General features: G+C 35.5%; 1 long non-coding RNA gene across 1 annotated transcript in view; it reads right to left on the reverse strand.

The window, feature by feature from the left end:
• LOC127834560 (uncharacterized) overlaps positions 1 to 18,576 on the reverse strand; it is a 27,775-nt gene extending 9,199 nt beyond the window's left edge. Inside the window, exon 1 of the long non-coding RNA XR_008027994.1 lies at positions 18,082 to 18,576. This is a non-coding gene — a long non-coding RNA (uncharacterized LOC127834560). The remainder of the gene's footprint in view (positions 1 to 18,081) is intronic.
• Positions 18,577 to 18,882: the final 306 nt, after the last annotated feature.

Genomic DNA, 18,882 nt, shown 5'->3' on the forward strand with positions numbered 1-18,882 from the left:
ATTAATGAGGTTTTACTGTCCAACTTTAATGAGCTCTAATTGTCCAATTTTATAAAGTTAACTGTCCTTATGATCCTTAACTCATTCAGCCCAGAATGTTCATAGAAAATCTTATACCTTATGAATATGTATTAGGCTTTATGTTGCAGTAAAAAAGGATATTTGAAAAAAAAAGTCTTTGCACAAGAGGAAATATTTATTCTTTGGTCATGCATAGGCAAAGAGTACAGCAGCTGTTGGATCTTTTTTGTACTCATTTAAAAAAAAAGCCAAAATGTGGCACCAGGACTGAATGTGTTAAGGGGTGCAACATGATGTAGATCAGATTCTAAAGTGTTCAATAGTAGTCTTTTTTCAGATGGTACCTGGGCATTTAAATTCAGGCTGTACTCCCATCTTTACCCCTAATATATGTTTTTGGTGCATCTGCTGGTTGTTTACCACATACAACTGGGCGTTATCATACATGCAGTTGTTATGACAATTTCTCTTCTGAGTATATTATTAAAGACTTCATCTTCAACAAACATTCATGCTAGATGCAAACACAATATTAATAGGGGATCCCAGAACCGAACCACTGAGATGGAACACATCATTTTAAATACCAATGGACCAATAGACCCATTAACTTTTTGTCTTTTTTTTATTTTGCAACTCATAATATTTTGATGCAAAGTGCACCCCTTAAAAATTGATATACTTTTCTTTATCCAAAAGCTAATGAGGTGCACCTTAAAGTTTAAATGTACCAACGTTTTAGGTTATGTAATGCAACCCTCAGGTTCTGCACATTCCGGAGGAGGAGGGAAAACCTATCAATTGCATCATAACCAACTTTGGACTTGTAAACCAGAAGAAAAATACGTTAACTCATAATTTTATTCATAAATCTAGAACCAAAAGAAAATCTAACAAAATAATGTATAACATAACAACATTTTAAGAACACATTTTCATTGTGGCTTATTGTGAAAATATTCAGCTGTATGAGATATACATGCATCTAAATATGATGTATCTGTATCAACTGGAAAAAAAGATTTGGTATATCTAATGTGACAGGTTTTGATATTTCTATTTGACCTTTGACCTTTTAAAATGACCCTGACCTTAACATTTTACCCCTCAAAATGTGACTGTAGATTCACATCTCAATGTGCAGCTTGATGAGTTACACATACATATCAAATATCAAGTTGCTACCTGCAAAAGTTCACAAGTTATGGCTAATATTAAAGTATTTGACCATTGACCTTTGTGGATGACCTTGACCTATACATTTCATGACTTAATATGTGCAGCTCAATGAGATACATATGTATGCCAAATATTAAGTTGCTATCTACAACGGCTCAAAAACACTATTCACTATTCCATATGTTCTTTATTCATCGATAACTGTAAAAACTGAAATTAACTAATACAACAAATGTATGGTTGTTAAAGAATGAAGGTTCATACTTAAGGGAAAAATATAATCTAGAAAGTTCCCAAAACGTATATATCCAATATTGTAATTAAGAATCAAACATTAATTACGTTCTTTTGATTCTAAAATTGAACAGAGGTTATGACAAAGAAATGGAAATAAATGCGTTTAGTCGTTTACAGTACAACTGACGTTAATATTTGAAGATCACAATAGTAATGTCCATTTTTCGACATAATACAACAAAACACTTAATTTTATATATTTTGCATTTCAACACAAAGAAAGACGCTATTGGCGCACATTTTACATTGCTAGAAATTTCAGTCAATATACATTAGCAGCATATAATACAGCATTATTTTAATACGTTATACATAATAGTTCAACATAAATACCTGTGTTTTCGAAACAAGGTCCTTAAGACGTTTAAAATTGAGTTAATTAATATCAACATTGTTACACATTTAAATGGCGTTATATAACACGTGTAATCATGATCATTAGACGAATTTTGCAAAGCTTTTCAAAGATACCGGGCTAAGGTCACATTATAATTTACAACCAGTATCAACAAAATGTTTCACAGAAGACAGTTCTCGACCTTGGGGTCAACTACAAACTTACAAATAATTAAAGTTAACAAGAGACATTTACACTCCCTCCAAATCATCTATGATTTCCAAAAATAAAGATTAGGAAAACACACAGCCAAGTTAACATGGGCACAACTATTAATTGCCTTTAAGCAAAAAATGCAAACAATGAATTCTAAATGTTAAAAGGCATTAAATACATCAGATATACAACTTGCATGAACCTTCAAGAAATCAAAACTTCTTCGCATACAGAATGATAATACCAGGTACATACAGTTGCTACTTAATAAAATCTAGAAATATTACCATATTAATGTAAGTCTCATGTAAGCACAGTTACATGTACATGTAAAAAAATACACATGTTCACATCAACAAAAAATTCAAATACAAATTTTCATCTAAATAAGGTAAGACTAAAGTTTATGATAACAAGGATCAAAATTTACATATTCAAACACATAATTTTCAGTCACAGCACATGTTTTACACTCATAAGTATTTAGTTACTGATGCTCAATATGCAGGACTAATTTATGTACACTACGTTTGTGAATTGTCACTGGAGCTGTTCCTCGAATTCTGACCTTCACCCTAATCCTACCTACGAGACCATCCTTATCGGGTGTGACTATAACAACGACAGCAAGAGGCCACTGGTTCCTTGGTAACCCTTTGTCCTTGATCAACACTATATCGTTCACACCAATATTATGGCAAGCCGAATGCCATTTTTGTCTTAATGAAATGGCAGCAATGTACTCTTGTACATCCCGACCGAAACTGTTCAATGAGATACTGTACACGTCTCAATCGTTACTTCAGGAAGAGATCCTCGCGTATGAATTCTCCGGGTGGTGGTGCAGGAACATCTGATTTTCCGGTAAGTATGTGTTTTGGTGTAAGTGGTTCTAGTGCACTTGGATCATTTATGTCACATACAGTCAACAGACGACTGTTGATGATAGCCATCACTTCGTAAAAACAATGTTCGCAATGAAGAGTCATCTAGACGTTCTGGACACAGCAGCAATACAGAGTTCATTACATTTCTAATGGTCCTAATTTGTCGCTCCCATACACCACGGTAATGGCTAGCACTTGGAGCGTTTAGGAGAAAATCAAAATGTTTTTCTGCAAGATGAGACACAACTTTAGGCACATCACATTTTGCAAAAAGTTCATTTTTAATACCTATAAAATTAGTTTCTTGGTCTGAGCAGATTTGTCTTACAGTTCCACGAATTGCCACGAAACGCCTTGAATTGTTTATGAATGCATCGGTTGACATATCATCAAGCATTTCAATGTGCACTGCATGCAAACACAGACACGTTAACAAAAGTCCATATCATTTGATTTCTGTACGATCTCGTTTCACCATAAAAGGTCCAAAACAGTCCATTCCACAATGTGTAAATGGTGGGTACTCTTCCACACGGTCACTTGGTAACTCTGCCATTTTCTGACACTCTATTGGTCTTCTGAGTTTTCTACATTCAACACAATTTCAGATATCGTTTGCTACCACTTTACTCCCACCAACAACCCAATAGCCCATGCTTTGTAGTTTGTTTAGTGTGAAACCTCTGCCTTGGTATTGAATGTTCTGATGCTTTCTTGTACAAACTCTGCATCACAACGATTGAAAATCTCGTTCATAAAAACCATGTATTTCCCATGGTACTCATCATCTCTGCTTAGTTTTTGTTTACGGTGTGACAACCATATAACAGCTAGGCTTCTGTTATTTGGCAATATAAGCCTTTCCTTAAATGGAAGTGGCATCTCTTGGTGTTTATCTTCACGTTGCAGCACATTATCCTTCATTATGTTCAGGCAGGTTATGTCATCTTGGGAAACCTTTAAGTCATGAGTTAAGTCATGTGCTAAGTCTGATTCTAACACCTTAATGGTATCTCATGGAGACAAAGGGGGTAGTTCCTTGATCTGTACACGATTGCATGTTGCACTATGATGGAAACTCAACTGGTGGTTACAATACCCAACAATGATCCAGCCCAACTTGGTAAGTACAGCGTAAGGTTGCGCCCCCTTTCCCTAAACTGTCTGTAGGGGTGCTACGGCTTGTGGACAGTTATATTCTAACAATAAGCCAACATCACATGACTGTAGAGGTGCCACATGGTCCGCAATGTCTTTCAGGTGAGGCCACATTAAAGCTGTTTCACGGGTTGGAATGTGCGATCAGTCCACTGGAATGAAATCCCTAGTGTACACGTTGTTTATTTTTAATCTTTTGTTGGATCAAAACGCTCGTACCATGAGCCCTGTAACATTTTAACTATGAACAATTGTTTTCTCTGACGTCATAAACCGGTGAGGTGCAACTCACTAGTTTAGAATTTCAGTTGAACATAACATTTTAAGATCCAACATTTATGGGCTTATTTGTCGTCTAAAATAGTGAGCTGCACCCCACGGTTTTTGGGGTCAAATATTTCAATTCCCATTCCAATAATTATTGAATATAAATATTTTAACTCAAACCAGTGAGGTGCAACTCACTAGTTTAGAATTTAAGTTGAAAATAAATTTTTAAGATCCAAAATTTATGGGCTTATTTGTCGTGTAAAATAGCGCGCTGCACCACACCGTTTTTTGGGTTAAATATTTCAATTCCAATAATTCTTGAATATAAATATTTGTACTCAAACCAGTGAGGTGCAACTCACTAGTTTAGAATTTCAGTTGAAAATAAAATGTTAAGATCCTAAATTTATGGGTTTATTTGTCACCTAAAATAGCGAGCTGCACCCCACGTTTTATTTTGGTGAAATATTTAAATTCCATTTCCAATATTTCTTGAATATAAATATTTTTACTCAAACCAGTGAGGTGCAACTCACTAGTTTAGAGTTTCAGTTGAAAATAAAATGTTAAGATCCAAAATTTATGGGCTTATTTGTCGTCTAAAATAGCGAGCTGCATCCCAGAGTTTTTGGGGTCAACTTTTTAAATTCCAATTCCAATATTTCTTGAATATAAATATTTTAACTCAAACCAGTGAGGTGCAACTCACTAGTTTAGAATTTCAGTTGAAAATAAAATTTTAAGATCCAAAATTTATGGGCTTATTTGTCGACTAAAATAGTGAGCTTCACCCCACGGTTTTGGGGGTTAAATATTTCAATTCCAATTCAAATAATTCTTGAATATAAATATTTGAACTCAAACCAGTGAGGTGCAACTCACTAGTTTAGAATTCCAGTTGAAAATAAAGTTTTAAGATCCAAGAGCTGCACCCCACGGTTTTTGGGGTCAAATATTTCAATTTCAATAATTCTTGAATATAAATATTTGTACTCAAACCAGTTGGGTGCAACTCACCAGTTTAGAACACAAATACTACCAATGATTTTGGGTCTTCACTTTTTATTTGCAACTGAAATTACATTGAAAGGAGTTTATTTGTAATCTTAAATCGTCAGTTGCACCACACCAATTTTCAGAAAACAGTTCTTTTTGATCCACCGAGTCACGTTACGCCAAACAAATATTGTTTACGGTCGGCATGACTCATTTTTTACATCATGATGTGCTGTATCTGAAACAGTATATGCTCATTCTTTTTGTCACGACAAAACACCCAGTGTTAAATATGTGTGGGGTGGAGGGGGGAAGCTCTCAGCATTGATTTCATCTTGCATTCAACCTTACAACGGTCGTCAGATGTTTCGCGCCCAATGTTTTTCCACCCTGGATGTTTAGCCCTTCGTCGTTTCGCCCTGAACTCGAAGTGGCATTGCTTGGCATGCTTTGCCGAGAATCTTTATCTTCTATTTACAATAAGACATTGTCGATAAACATTATTGTATTTGTTTTAAAAATGTTTTATGTGTTATTTCATGCGTTCTTATAAATAAACTGTACACAATACATGAACAACAAATAAACAATAACAAAGTGTAAAAAATGTGGTTTTATTCGAAATAAACGATAGCAAAATGCAAAAAATGTTGTTTAATGTGTGTGATTAAGTTAAAATGTAAGTTTCAAAATAACACGGATAATATAGATATCTATTATTTGCAATGTCTGATAATGAAGTAGTTGTGCGATTTTGCTTACTTTTTTCTTTATTTGCTCTTTCTATTTAGTTGTATGTATATAGTGTATATGTACATTTCTGTATAATTATTTAAGAAAACAACCAAAATAAATTTATGGCACTGGATCTATTTTTATACTTTTAATTGAAGCTTGTTTTGTTGTAACTTAAGAATTAACACTTAATATTTATATAATTATCCCCCGCCAGAGGCGGAGGGATATTGTTTTGGCGTTGTCCGTCCGGCTGTCAGTTCGTCCGTCCATCTGGCCGGCCGGCACTTTTGTGTCCGGAGCCATATCTTGGAAGTGCTTTGGCAGATTTCATTGAAACTTCGTATGAGTATATATATGCATAAGAGCATGATGCACACCAAATGGCATTGTACATCATCTGTTAAAAACAAAGTTATGGCCCTTTGTTTCTTGAAAAAATGCTTTTTACTATAGGCACTTTTGTGTCCGGAGCCATATCTTGGAAGTGCTTTGGCGGATCTCATTGAAACTTGGTATGAGTATATATATGCATAAGAGGATGATGCACGCCAAATGGCATTGTACATCATCTATTAAAAACAGAGTTATGGCCCTTTGTATCATGAAAAAATGCTTTTTTCTATAGGCACTTTTGTGTCCGGAGCCATATCTTGGAAGTGCTTTGGCGGATTTCATTGAAACTTGGTATGAGTATATATATGCATAAGAGGATGATGCACGCCAAATGGCATTGTATACCATCAGTTAAAAACAGAGTTATAGCCCTTTGTATCTTGAAAAAATGCTTTTAACTATTGGCACTTTTGTGTCCGGAGCAATATCTTGGAAGTGCTTTGGCGTATTTCATTGAAACTTGGTATGAGCATATATCCCCCGCCAGAGGTAGAGGGAAATTGTTTTGGCGTTGTCTGGCTGTCCGTCCGGCTGTCCGTCCGTCACTTTTGTGTCCCGAGCCATATCTTGGAAGTGCTTTGGCGTATTTCATTGAAACTTCGTATGAGTATATATATATGCATAAGAGGATGATTCACGCCAAATGGCATTGTACACCATCTGTTTAAACCAGAGTTATGGCCCTCTGTCTTAGTTTTGAGTTATTGTTCTCCGTCCGTCCATCTGTCAGTATGTTCATCCATCCGATTTGCACCCATCCTCAAACAAAGCATATGATGCGGGGGATATCAATTCTACGAATTTGCTTGTTATCTATATATCTATACTTACCTTACATTAGTTTGTAACGGTAAACACTGTTATAAATATATATACCTGTTTACAATTAGCTGTTTATTTTCAATATGCATGTCTTAAGAGTTGCTTATTCCTTTTATTGCTAAATCTAAATTTATATTGCTAAAAAATTATATTATGTATGTGCCTGTATGTCATTGACCACTGTTGACTACATTCTGTGTTATATGTATGTGTACTCATGGGCCTTAAGCCTAATGTATTTTGAAATAAAACCATATAATAATATATAATTATAACTTCATAAAAATTCATAATCTAGGTGACAATATCAGAAACCTTATTATTTTCCGTTCCCTCAATGTCTGTGCATGTTTTTACAGCCGGATAAGTGTCACATGATCAGGTCTACCATGAAGAAAGTGGACCGTTAAACAAGCGGTAACGGATTAATAGCACAAGTCTTTAACAATCGATTCCCTATGCTCTAATTGCGATAAAGCAGATGTTATGCCAATAAGTGTAATCTAACAAATAAAATGTACTGTTCACTTAACCATTTATTGACTAATGGGACGTATGCAAACACAGATTTTGTATATGTCGCTGCTCAAACCGATATGTGTGACAAACAGCTGATGATCTCTATAAAACTCTTAAAATAGTTGCTGGTTTACTTAGAATAAATCTATATCAATAAATTGCCAAGTATTTACATATAATTTTGTCAAGTATATATTCATTATTTTGTCTTTTGTTTTAAAGATCCATGTATGAGTAATAATACATTTGTAGACCACATTTGACAACAAAATAAAAGTTGACATGATTTTGATATATGAGAGTGAAAATGTAATGTAACAATGACTCGATCTCATCCAAAAAACAAACTAAAGCGCTTATGTTCGAGAAAGTTGTTAACATTGCCTGCTTAAGTTGTTTGGATGGACATCCTGAGTGCATGTGAAAAACTGTTCAGACCACCTGAGTGTACTAAAGTAACCCAGAATATTGCTTAAAATTTGTGATTTATGTTATAACATCACACTCTAAATTTCCAATAGTGTCATTGACATGGAAACTGCAAATATCAAATTTAAAGAAATGGGGGCGAAACATCTTGGGAGCGAAACGACAAGGATGCGAAAAAACTTGGTCGAGAAACATCCACATTTGTTCTTTGTCAGTAGCCTGTCAAAGGCTGCTTCCCCTCCGAAAATTCCCATTTTGGACAAAATACAGAGAAATTTCTTCCCCAACGTAAAGGCCGGGCCCTTTCCCCTCTTGGTGAAAAAAGCCCTGTTACAACCCTTGAATTTGATAAGTTTGGAAGTATTTTCATTTATGAGTGCATCGGGTCATTCCACCGGCAATTCTAGATTTAACACTGGACCTAGCTATGCTAGGTGTGATTTATTATTAACAAGGGACAAAATTGTCACAAAACCAGGTTTTCATTGTGAAAAAAAAATCTGATAAAGGGAGAAAACTCAAACTGAACTTTTGAAATGAACAAACAAAATTAACCCCCTTTGTAAGTTTGTTTTTAAAAAAAATATATTTTTAGTCGTGGCGACCTTGACATTGGAGATATTGACGTGATTCTTTCGTGCGACACACCGTCCCATGATGGTGAACAAATGTGCCAAATGATTTTAAAATCTCACAATGAATGACATAGTTATGGCCAGGACAAGCTCATTTATGGCCATTTTTGACCTTTGAACTCAAAGTGTGACCTTGACCTTGGAGATATCGACGTAATTAGTTCGCGCGACACACCGTCCAATGATGGTAAACAAATGTGCCAAATGATTTTAAAATCTGACAATGAACGACATAGTTATGGCCCGGACAAGCTTGTTCCGCCCGCCCGCCAGCCCGCCCGCATTCGCCAATCTAATAACCAGTTTTTTCCTTCGGAAAACCTGGTTAAAAACCTGGTTAATAAAACAATACATAAGATCCATGATTTGGAGGAAATCACCATCGCCCATCAATATTTCCCCACCCACTTCCACTCTTAACATCAGTGAAAGTCGATGACGATAAAACTAGAGATACATTAGCCACAAGGAAATCTTGGCAATATAATGATAACTAACACAACACCAATGCATAATGATAATAAGATTTGTCGATTTACCTTTGTAGAAATCGTTTGTAAAACCTTCTGTCCCACTTGAATCATAATTTTCCATCGATTGCTTCCATTTCCGGCATAGAGGGAGTGATGTAACAATTCGGAATCAATCGTAACACTTCGCCATCTTCGGAGTCTCCGTAAAGAGTGCAATAAAAAGCCGATTGGGTCCAGAGGGATACGGAATATCTCGGCTGTATTCGTTGCAACGGAAATTGTCGAGTAGTTGCTATGGAAACAGCAGATCTATGCGAGTGATCTCCCTTGGAGATTTGCTACATTTTATAATCTTGGCCAAAAATAACGGACGGACAGTTAAAGCTGAAAATTTATGGGCTGCAATATTTTCACAAACCTATGAGGTGCTCTTGTCCAAATTCAACTTTTGCACGCATGGATTATGGGGTGCAACACACAAGTCAACTTTCTCCCCACAAGTTAATTCTGTACCTACCATTCGGCGCGTAAGTACTCTCTCATGAGAGCCAACGGACGGACGACGGACAAAGACAGGTCACAAAAGCTCACCTGAGCAATCAGGTGAGCTAAAAAAAGGTTTGTTTGTTGTTGTTGTTTTTTTGGGGGGGATTGGGGGGATTCTGGGGTTGGGCGTGGGGGATGGTTTGGGTGGAGTCCATTGTGGTTAGTGAGGTTAAGTGTTATTTTGTCAAAGTATGAATCAAATCTATCATAAATAAAGAAGTTATGGCAATTTAAGCCAAATTCATTAATTTGACCTTGAGAGTCAAGGTCATTCAAACATCAAAGTCAAATTCAACTTGCAAAGTACAGTACCCTCTTGATAGGAAGTAAGTATTTGAAGTTTGAAAGCAATAGCCTTGATACTTTAGAAGTAAAGTGGATCTAAACACAAAATTTAACAAAATATTGAAAGTTACTAAGACAAAAGAGGGCAATAATTCCGTTAAAATGCCAACCAGAGTTATTACGATAGTTAGAGAGTTTTCCAAGTCTGAAAGCAAAAGCTATGATACATTAGGAGCAAAATGGACCAAAACACAAAACTTAACCAATTAACCCCTTATGATAGTTAGTAAGTGTAGCAAGAATGAAAGCAATAGCTTTGATACTTTATGAATAAAGTGAACCTAAACACAAAACTTGACCAAATGTTAAATTTTTTAAGTATAAACAGGGAACATAATTCTTACAAAATGCTTGATACAGTTGTCTGCTCTTGTTTATAGATTGGGATCATGTTGGTTAAGAAGTATGCAAAATATAAAAGCAATATGACAAGGTACATAGAAAATATTTGAGGTGGTACGCAAATTTTAACATTGATTTATCAATAATATGCATAGTCTAAGTAGAAAAAGGGCCATAATTCTTACAAAATGCTTAATACAGTTGTCTGCTCTTGTTTATACATTGGGGTCATGGTGGTAAAGAAGTATGCAAAATAAAAAAGCAAAATGTCAAGGGACATAGAAAATATTTGAGGTGGTACGCAAACTTTAACATTCCAACACTCAAGCTCAAGCTAGGGTGAGTAGGATAGCTCAACTATATATATATTTCATATATAATAGTCGAGCTAAACATGGATACATTTACATGAGGTCAAACAGGAATAACCCACTATTCATCAAAAATTAAGAACAAGAAATATCTATGTTATAATAAAAATGCACACAAGCGACGTTATTTGGGTTTGAACATAAATGTAAACAAGCAAATTCATTGAATTGATATCTTCCGCCAATATGCTTCTGGACACAAAAGTTTTCTGGACGGATGGACAACGCCCTTTGACCTCAATGTGTGACCTTGACCTTAGCCCCTAGGATTATAGGTGTTGAATGTGAAGCACACCCAGATGATTGACAACAACTATGGCAAGATTAATGGCTCTGGCTCATGTGTTAAAGGAGATAAAGTTCTAAGCCTATATTAAAAAAGCATTTTTTCAAGATACAAAGAGCCATAACTCTGTTATTAAAAGATGGTGTACAATGCCATTTAGCATGCATCAGCCTCTTATCCATATATATATACTCCAGGCTTTTTCCGCTCCATTTTGGGAAAACGCCACACTGGAATTTTGGGAATTTCGCGTCGTGAAAACCCCCATTTTGGGAAAAAAATTAATCGCTAAATTGGCTCAATTGGGAAAAATTATCGCATGTAAATTATTTAAAACAGTGTTTCTTATATTTCAAAGAAGCAATTAACTGGTAAATAACGACTATTTTGATAACTTATTATTAAAATTTTACAAAATATTATGAACATGTGTGATTAGTGCAGGTTTTTTAATCTGAATTTGGGAAAAAGGCTTGGCCTTTTTGAGGTGAAAAAAATCACGGGAAGCGCCGGATTTTGAGGAAAAAAAGGAAAGTCTTAAATAATCATTAACATATTTTACAGTTCTTAAAACAAATTCAAGGCAACAGATAATTTAATTATGCAATACTTTCTATTTTCTACACCAGATCAGGTCAACTTATATATAAAAAGGGTAAAAAAAAAAAAAAAAAAAAAAAAAAAAAAATTTTTTTTTTTTTTTTTTTTTAATTGGGAATTTTTTTTTCAATTGGGAAAAAAACAACCAGATTTGCATTGGGAATGGGGCCGAATTTCGGACCCGTGGCATAGGGCGGAAAAAGCCTGTACTCATACCAAGTTTCAATGAAATCCGCCAAAGCACTTCCAAGATAAAGTGCCGGACGGACAGATGGAAAGATAGAAGAAGAAAGACGGACGGACAACGCCAAAACAATATCCCTCCGCCTATGATTATCACAGTGAATCTCAATAGAGACCACTTCAACTGCAAATCATTTACTAGGAAGTATACGTATCCAGTGTATGTTGCGCTAAAAACCACGAACACTGTTGAAGTGCAGGAAATGCCTTAATGAGATAAAAATTACAGTGATATTCAAGCATACAAAATATGAAACACTGATAATTTTTTTATACAAAAGACTGATTTAACAAGCGATGTGTTTGTGAAACACTATGTCCCCATATATATGACCTTTGACCTTGAAGGTTGACCTTGACCTTTCACCATTCACAATATGCAGCTCCATGACATACACATGCATGCAAAATATCAAGTTGCTATCTTCAATATTGCAAGTGTACATTAAATGAGCAATTTTGACCCATATATCTGACCTTTGACCATTAAGGATGACCTTGACTTTTCACCACTCAAAAGGTGCAGCTCCATGAGATACAAATGCATGCCAAATATCAAGTTGCTATCTTCAATATTGCAAGTGTACATTAAATGAGCAATTTTGACCCATATATCTGACCTTTGACCCTGAAGGATGACCTTGACTTTTCACCACTCAAAAAGTGCAGCTCCATGAGATACAAATGCATGCCAAATATGAAGTTGCTATCTTCAATATTGCAAAAGTTTTGGCAAATGTTAAAGTTGGAGCAAACAAACACACAAACCAACCAACAGACAGGGCAAAAACAATATGTCCCCCACTAAAGGTTGTGCATAATCAATCAGCAAGCAAAAACTAATTGTTTTGCACATGTAAATCTTTTGACACAAACTTGCATTCTGTATAGAAAAAGGAGGATTTATAGACAGAATTACAAGATAAGTAAACTTGACTGACAAAAAGAGTATAATATCATGCATTAGAAATACTACGTGTTGTAAAACAAAGTGTTGTAACAAAAGTACCTACAAGCCGTCCGAATTACTGCCTGTCAGACACAATCATGTCACCATAGGTGAGGTCCTTATTTGTAAGGAAGATGTACATGTAGGTACAACATAATAAAAAAATTAATCAGCCACTGAAAGCCATAACGGCCTATCGGTCGTCTGTGTACATATTCTGATAGGACATTTTGACTTTAACAGGACAAAAGTACATTGTTTGATGTCAGCTAATACAATAATCAGACAGGTACAGCAGATGTTGTGAAATATGTTTCTGTTCCACTAAATCCAAAACATTAATCCATTTATGCCTAGCGTCTAGAAAAAAGGCATAAGCAAACAGCATAGACCCAGATGAGACGGCGTCTCATCAGGGTCTACGATGTTTGCTGAAAGGAATTTCTGTAAGAAATATTCTAAATATAGAAATAAATATACTTACGACATCCCTAATTTTGGAAATAAATTGATCCAATTTAGAATGATGGGAGAGTCCACTAAGCATAAATGGGATAAGGGTTGAGTGTGAAACTGTTGCATCTGTTTTCAATTTTAACATTAGATACAGCAGTTCAGCACTAAACAATAAATATAACATGTAAATGAACTCCATATGCTAAAGGCTTATCAGTGGCAAAGCAAAATTACTTGCCAGGTAATGTACACTATCTTGTAGATTACCTGAAGATCACGAAAAATATCCCGTCATTGTCCTCATGGTGAGACTTTCATAAAATAATGTGAAGTGTTTGTAAACTTTGACCACCTAAAAGCTCACATCAAACAGGGCTTAACACTAACTTTTTTTACCTACTGACCCAAAGGACCAACAGCTTTCAGAAATTATTGGTTCTCCAAGATTTCAAGTGATCTGACAATTTCTATGTTATTTTACCTAAATTTCAACTTAGTTTCCAGACTATCCACAATGTATTGTGCATTTATAAAAAGAAATCACCCCCGGAATGAAATTCTACATCACGAAAACTTGTAATCTTGAAAATACGCACGTTAACTCTCCGGCAATATCAAAACATTATTCGGCGCCCTCCAGTATAAATGCGCACGGTAAGCAAAGTATATTCTGATGGTACTAAGATCGATAAAATACTGATTATTGCTGCTTTTTCAAAATAATAAATACCATTTTGTTCATTTCTCGATCCGAAAGCTTCGAATTTTATGTTAATTTAAATTGTGTATCGATCACTGCAAAGTCTGGAGACATTCGCTGAACGCAAATCAATTTTTTTATCTGACAACAGATTTTTGTCATCCAGGCATCTAGAAAAATTGGAATGTTCAATATGTTGCTATTTTTATCTTGGTCTCGAGTGGGCCCATAAAATAATGATGAAATTATCAGTTCATTATGAACATATAAAGTTGATTTATTGATGAAGACGGCTTTCCACCAGTATTTCACAATAAGCTGGCCAGGATTTTTAACTGGTCCGACGGATCGATCAAATTTATGGTTTCACTTGTCCTCCCTATTTTTTACTGACCCCGGGTCAACGGACCACCGTTAGTGTCGCGCCCTGCATCAAATTAGTTACATCATTCTGTACTCCACTGTTTGTGCACTGAGATTGCGATTCGTGCAATTAAAATAATAACGATCTTCTTTTCTTACACTATATGTGCAACATAATTGACAACAACAGATTTGCCAGTATTTAAAACACAATGTTGGTGTTTAGGAAAATTAGGAATGATAGCATATTATCATCTGACATAACAGCAACCAGACAGGTGATATGGAATTTCCATGCCCTATTATTTTGAGTTTTATCAAGGTGCCCATATCTTTAGGTGATTTGCTGTGTTCTGTTTTGTAAGGAGGTACAGTACAGGCACCGTGTACTTTTACAAACGTCACTCGCCCCGGTGTTCATTTCACTGTGTTCGCTTACTAAATGAACCCCGCTTTGGGTGTCCAGATCAAATGTTCGCGGGGGACGTTTTCTATAAGGTGAACACCGCGAATCACCGCAGACGCATGATATCTGCCGCAGTGTTCATAGTGTCCGCTAAAAAAATAATAGTTGAACATAAAAGTATTGTATTGATTCCTTTCATGAAAAAGTAATAATGAATAATGTTTTTCACACACATGCTCATGACAGTGTTTTCTGTCTTTTTAAACGCCTCGAATAAAAGAAAACCGTGTTCGCACCTAGCGTGTTTGATTATGCAATTAACAGTTTGAAGCCATGGAGAACTCATAACTGATTGTAGTAATCGTATTATCCAGAGTCTCTTAATTCCCCAATGCATACCTGTCAACTGTCTGAATCGCATACATGCAACTTTTTCCATCTTTATCCATTACTCGATAATCCCATATATGCCCGATTTCCATTTTTAAAAGAAAATTATGGGTGTGTAATATAGACTATAGTATTGAAAAAAATGTCAATTACACAAACGTTAGCAATTTTTAAAAGTATAAAATGAATTTCTGCATATGATTCTATTTAAAGATTTGATGAAATACGCGTCCAATCAGGACAAGGGTGTTCCAAGGCATCGTGTACAGTTTATGTTCTGAAACAAATTGTAGCCGCAAATTAATACATGTATATGCCCATGATATTTTCGTGTCCAGTTTTTATCTACAAAAAGTGCGCGAAAATAGCAGGCAACATTGTAAACGCTTCGTTGTGAATTTTAATTTAAGTATCAGGGTACATGTATCTCGCAAATGACTTGGAATTGGCATTGCACATTAAGTCCCGTGTACAGTTCATGAATATTCTTTTACAACGACCAATGAACAGCGTCATCTATATTTAGATTTCAATCAAATTTATAAGTCATTTTCTGGAAATCGGGAGAAAGTGAAAGCGATTTTTCGAAAATAAACCAACGTTTTGTTTATTTAATTTGTCATTTTTATTTATATTTTGTGTTGTCTGTGTACGTTTGTTTGGTTCTCATTTGTTTTCAGCCAATCTTATGAAAATAAATATCGTAATTGTAAATGTTTAAAGCAAGTCCCGTTTCCGATATCATAAACGAGAATTACTTTGATATGTTACATGAAAATGACATGTACAATTATTGTTTTGATAGATGGCACGTGCTTAGCTAAAGTTTGTGTCTCGTCATACATAGGATATTGGATTGTCGGTGCTTGTTTGGAAAATAAAACAAAGACGCAGTCGGCGGTTTTCTATAGTCCTTTTGTACTGACCAACATTATAATTAATAGTGCACGTGCTTAGTTAACATTTAGGGGTAAGAAACACGGGTTCTAGACACGTTGGAAGAAAGTCATCACGATGATCACGGGTGTTCCCATTATCGATAGCGTGAAATCGCAGCGATTTCGGATGTTCGCTGAACACCGCGGTCAGTAGCGTGTCCGTCCCCCGCGAAATGTCACCCATCGGGAAAAGTAAACACCGCGGACAGGCGTTTTTGTTTAAGTACACCATGCCTGTACTGTAGGGGGGCTGACCTAACAGTTTAGTTGATCAGCAGCCAGTGTGCATTTTGCTTGGGTACACTTTCCCACTCAAAAGCAAAGTTAAAATGGCTATGTGCAACAGCATAAAACCAGAACAGCTTGCGAGTAAATCACAGTCTGTTCAGGTTATCATGCTGTTTGCTGCTCATCAGTATCTTTGGTTTGGAATTGAAGCCTTTAAATCTGGAATATATTAAGAAAGGACTTTAATTAAATTTGATTTGCTAAGGGACTTCAAATGCGTCAAAAAGCGTTTCTTTGGTTCTTTAAAAGCGGTGATGAATATCTACGAATAAACATATGTCCGACAATTGGATCTTGTGCATTCATAATTGAAAATTATTTTAAAAACATAATGTATTTTTTCCCAAACTTAATTAGAAATCAGTTTTTGACTTTTGACATCATAATTATGCTGAATAGGATTACTGAGCAAAACAAGACCACCACCTAAAGGCAATACTAATAAACAATGAGCCATATTGTACTAGTAATTAAGTACAGATTCTTTAGGAGGTGATTAAAGTTCCATCATTTACAAGCCATAAATAACCCAACAAAGTAAACATCCCTCACTGTTTGTGCATAAAGCCCCCTGCACTTAACACTTACAGAGACCCAGAGGAAATTGTTGTGTTTTGTGTTTTGGCAGAGGGCAATCTTGACAATTTATTAAACCTAACAGTAGGGATGCCTCTAAACCAACAGGCAACCTAATGCATGCCCCTGAAAAGGTATGTCAACAGTATTAAGATATAAAGATGTTGTTATTTTTAATCTCAAATGTTCTCTTTCAGCAGCTTTAAGAATATCAAATCTGCTGTTGTGTGTTTTCTTTTTGATGTTTTGGAAAGTTCAGACAAAGAAACTTTATAATTATATTTTTTAGCTTCGATTGAACATGCTTTTTAATCAGTTGTTGTTGTATTATTATCGATTATTTTATTAAAAGTACTTTCATATGAGGGGAATTTTAAGGTTGGTAAATACATCGGAATGTTAAACCAAAATTTTCAATTACAAATGATCCTCAAGTTTCAAGAATTACCCATTGCCTGCCTATGATATGATCCTCAAGTTTCAAGAATTACCCATTGCCTGCCTATGATATGATCCTCAAGTTTCAAGAATTACCCATTGCCTGCCTATGATATGATCCTCAAGTTTCAAGAATTACCCATTGCCTGCCTATGATATGATCCTCAAGTTTCAAGAATTACCCATTGCCAGCCTATAATATGAGCCTCATTCTGGGACAAACTGGGCTTTATGCATATGCGTTAGTGTTGTCCCATGTAAGTCTTCACAGGCTAATCAGGGACGCCTCTTTCCACTTAACACTGGATTTTTTTAATGAGACTTCCTTTAACAAAAAAATACATTTCCATAAAAAGGACAGGTATCATCCCTGATTCGCCTGTGTGCACTTCACAGGCTAATCTGAGACAACACTTAATGTGCATTCATTAAGCCAAGTTTTCCCAGAACAAGTCTGTATTTATACAAGGGTACCTGGTGTTGTAGAGGGTCCCAGACAGTCGTCGTATGAACCGATCCTGTTTCTTTCGAGTTGCATTCTCACAGAATGAGTGCTGGCGCTTTAGACTCTGAAAATAGAACAAGGTTACTGTCAGCAGTTTGTGCCATCAACCTTAGCCTTTCAATTGACTAGAAATTGTTTAGATGAATTTGTGATTTGCCTTAAAAAAAAATAATTGGCTAAACATTCCCATTTTAAGAGCGTCATTAACGTTTGGGCATCAATAGAAGAAGTTTGGCCATCATGTAAGCAACTGATTAAAATATTTCAGAACAATACTTTCATAAAAACTCTAGCAATTAAGCAGATAAAGTTGATCTTTTTTTAGAAGCAGTGGTCAACTGGTCCCATATGGAATCAAAAACTAGATACAAATTAAGTTACTAACATTCACAATATCATCACAACTCCATACATATTCGAGTTATTTTGCAAAAAGCATCTTTCTTCTTTTAGTCACAGTAACCTTGACGACATAAACATTGGTTTTCTTTCGTTTAAATTTGGGTTTGGTAGGGGGACCCTTTTCCAAAGGAAACAAAGTATTCAAGTTTTAAAGGCTTCATTTCCAAACCTTAGATACTGATGAGCAGCAAACAGCATACAACCTGAACAGACTGCGAGTTACTCGCAGGCTGTTCTGGTTTTGTGCTGTTTGCACGTATCCATTTTTACTCTGCTTCTGAGTGGGAAAGGGTAATATTAATTAAGGATTAGATTGACATTCAATTACGCTGTAGAAATGTGCATCCATTGGGCATCAATTAATCTTA

Source organism: Dreissena polymorpha, chromosome 6 (genome assembly GCF_020536995.1).
Source record: "Dreissena polymorpha isolate Duluth1 chromosome 6, UMN_Dpol_1.0, whole genome shotgun sequence".
Lineage (NCBI taxonomy): Eukaryota > Metazoa > Mollusca > Bivalvia > Myida > Dreissenidae > Dreissena > Dreissena polymorpha.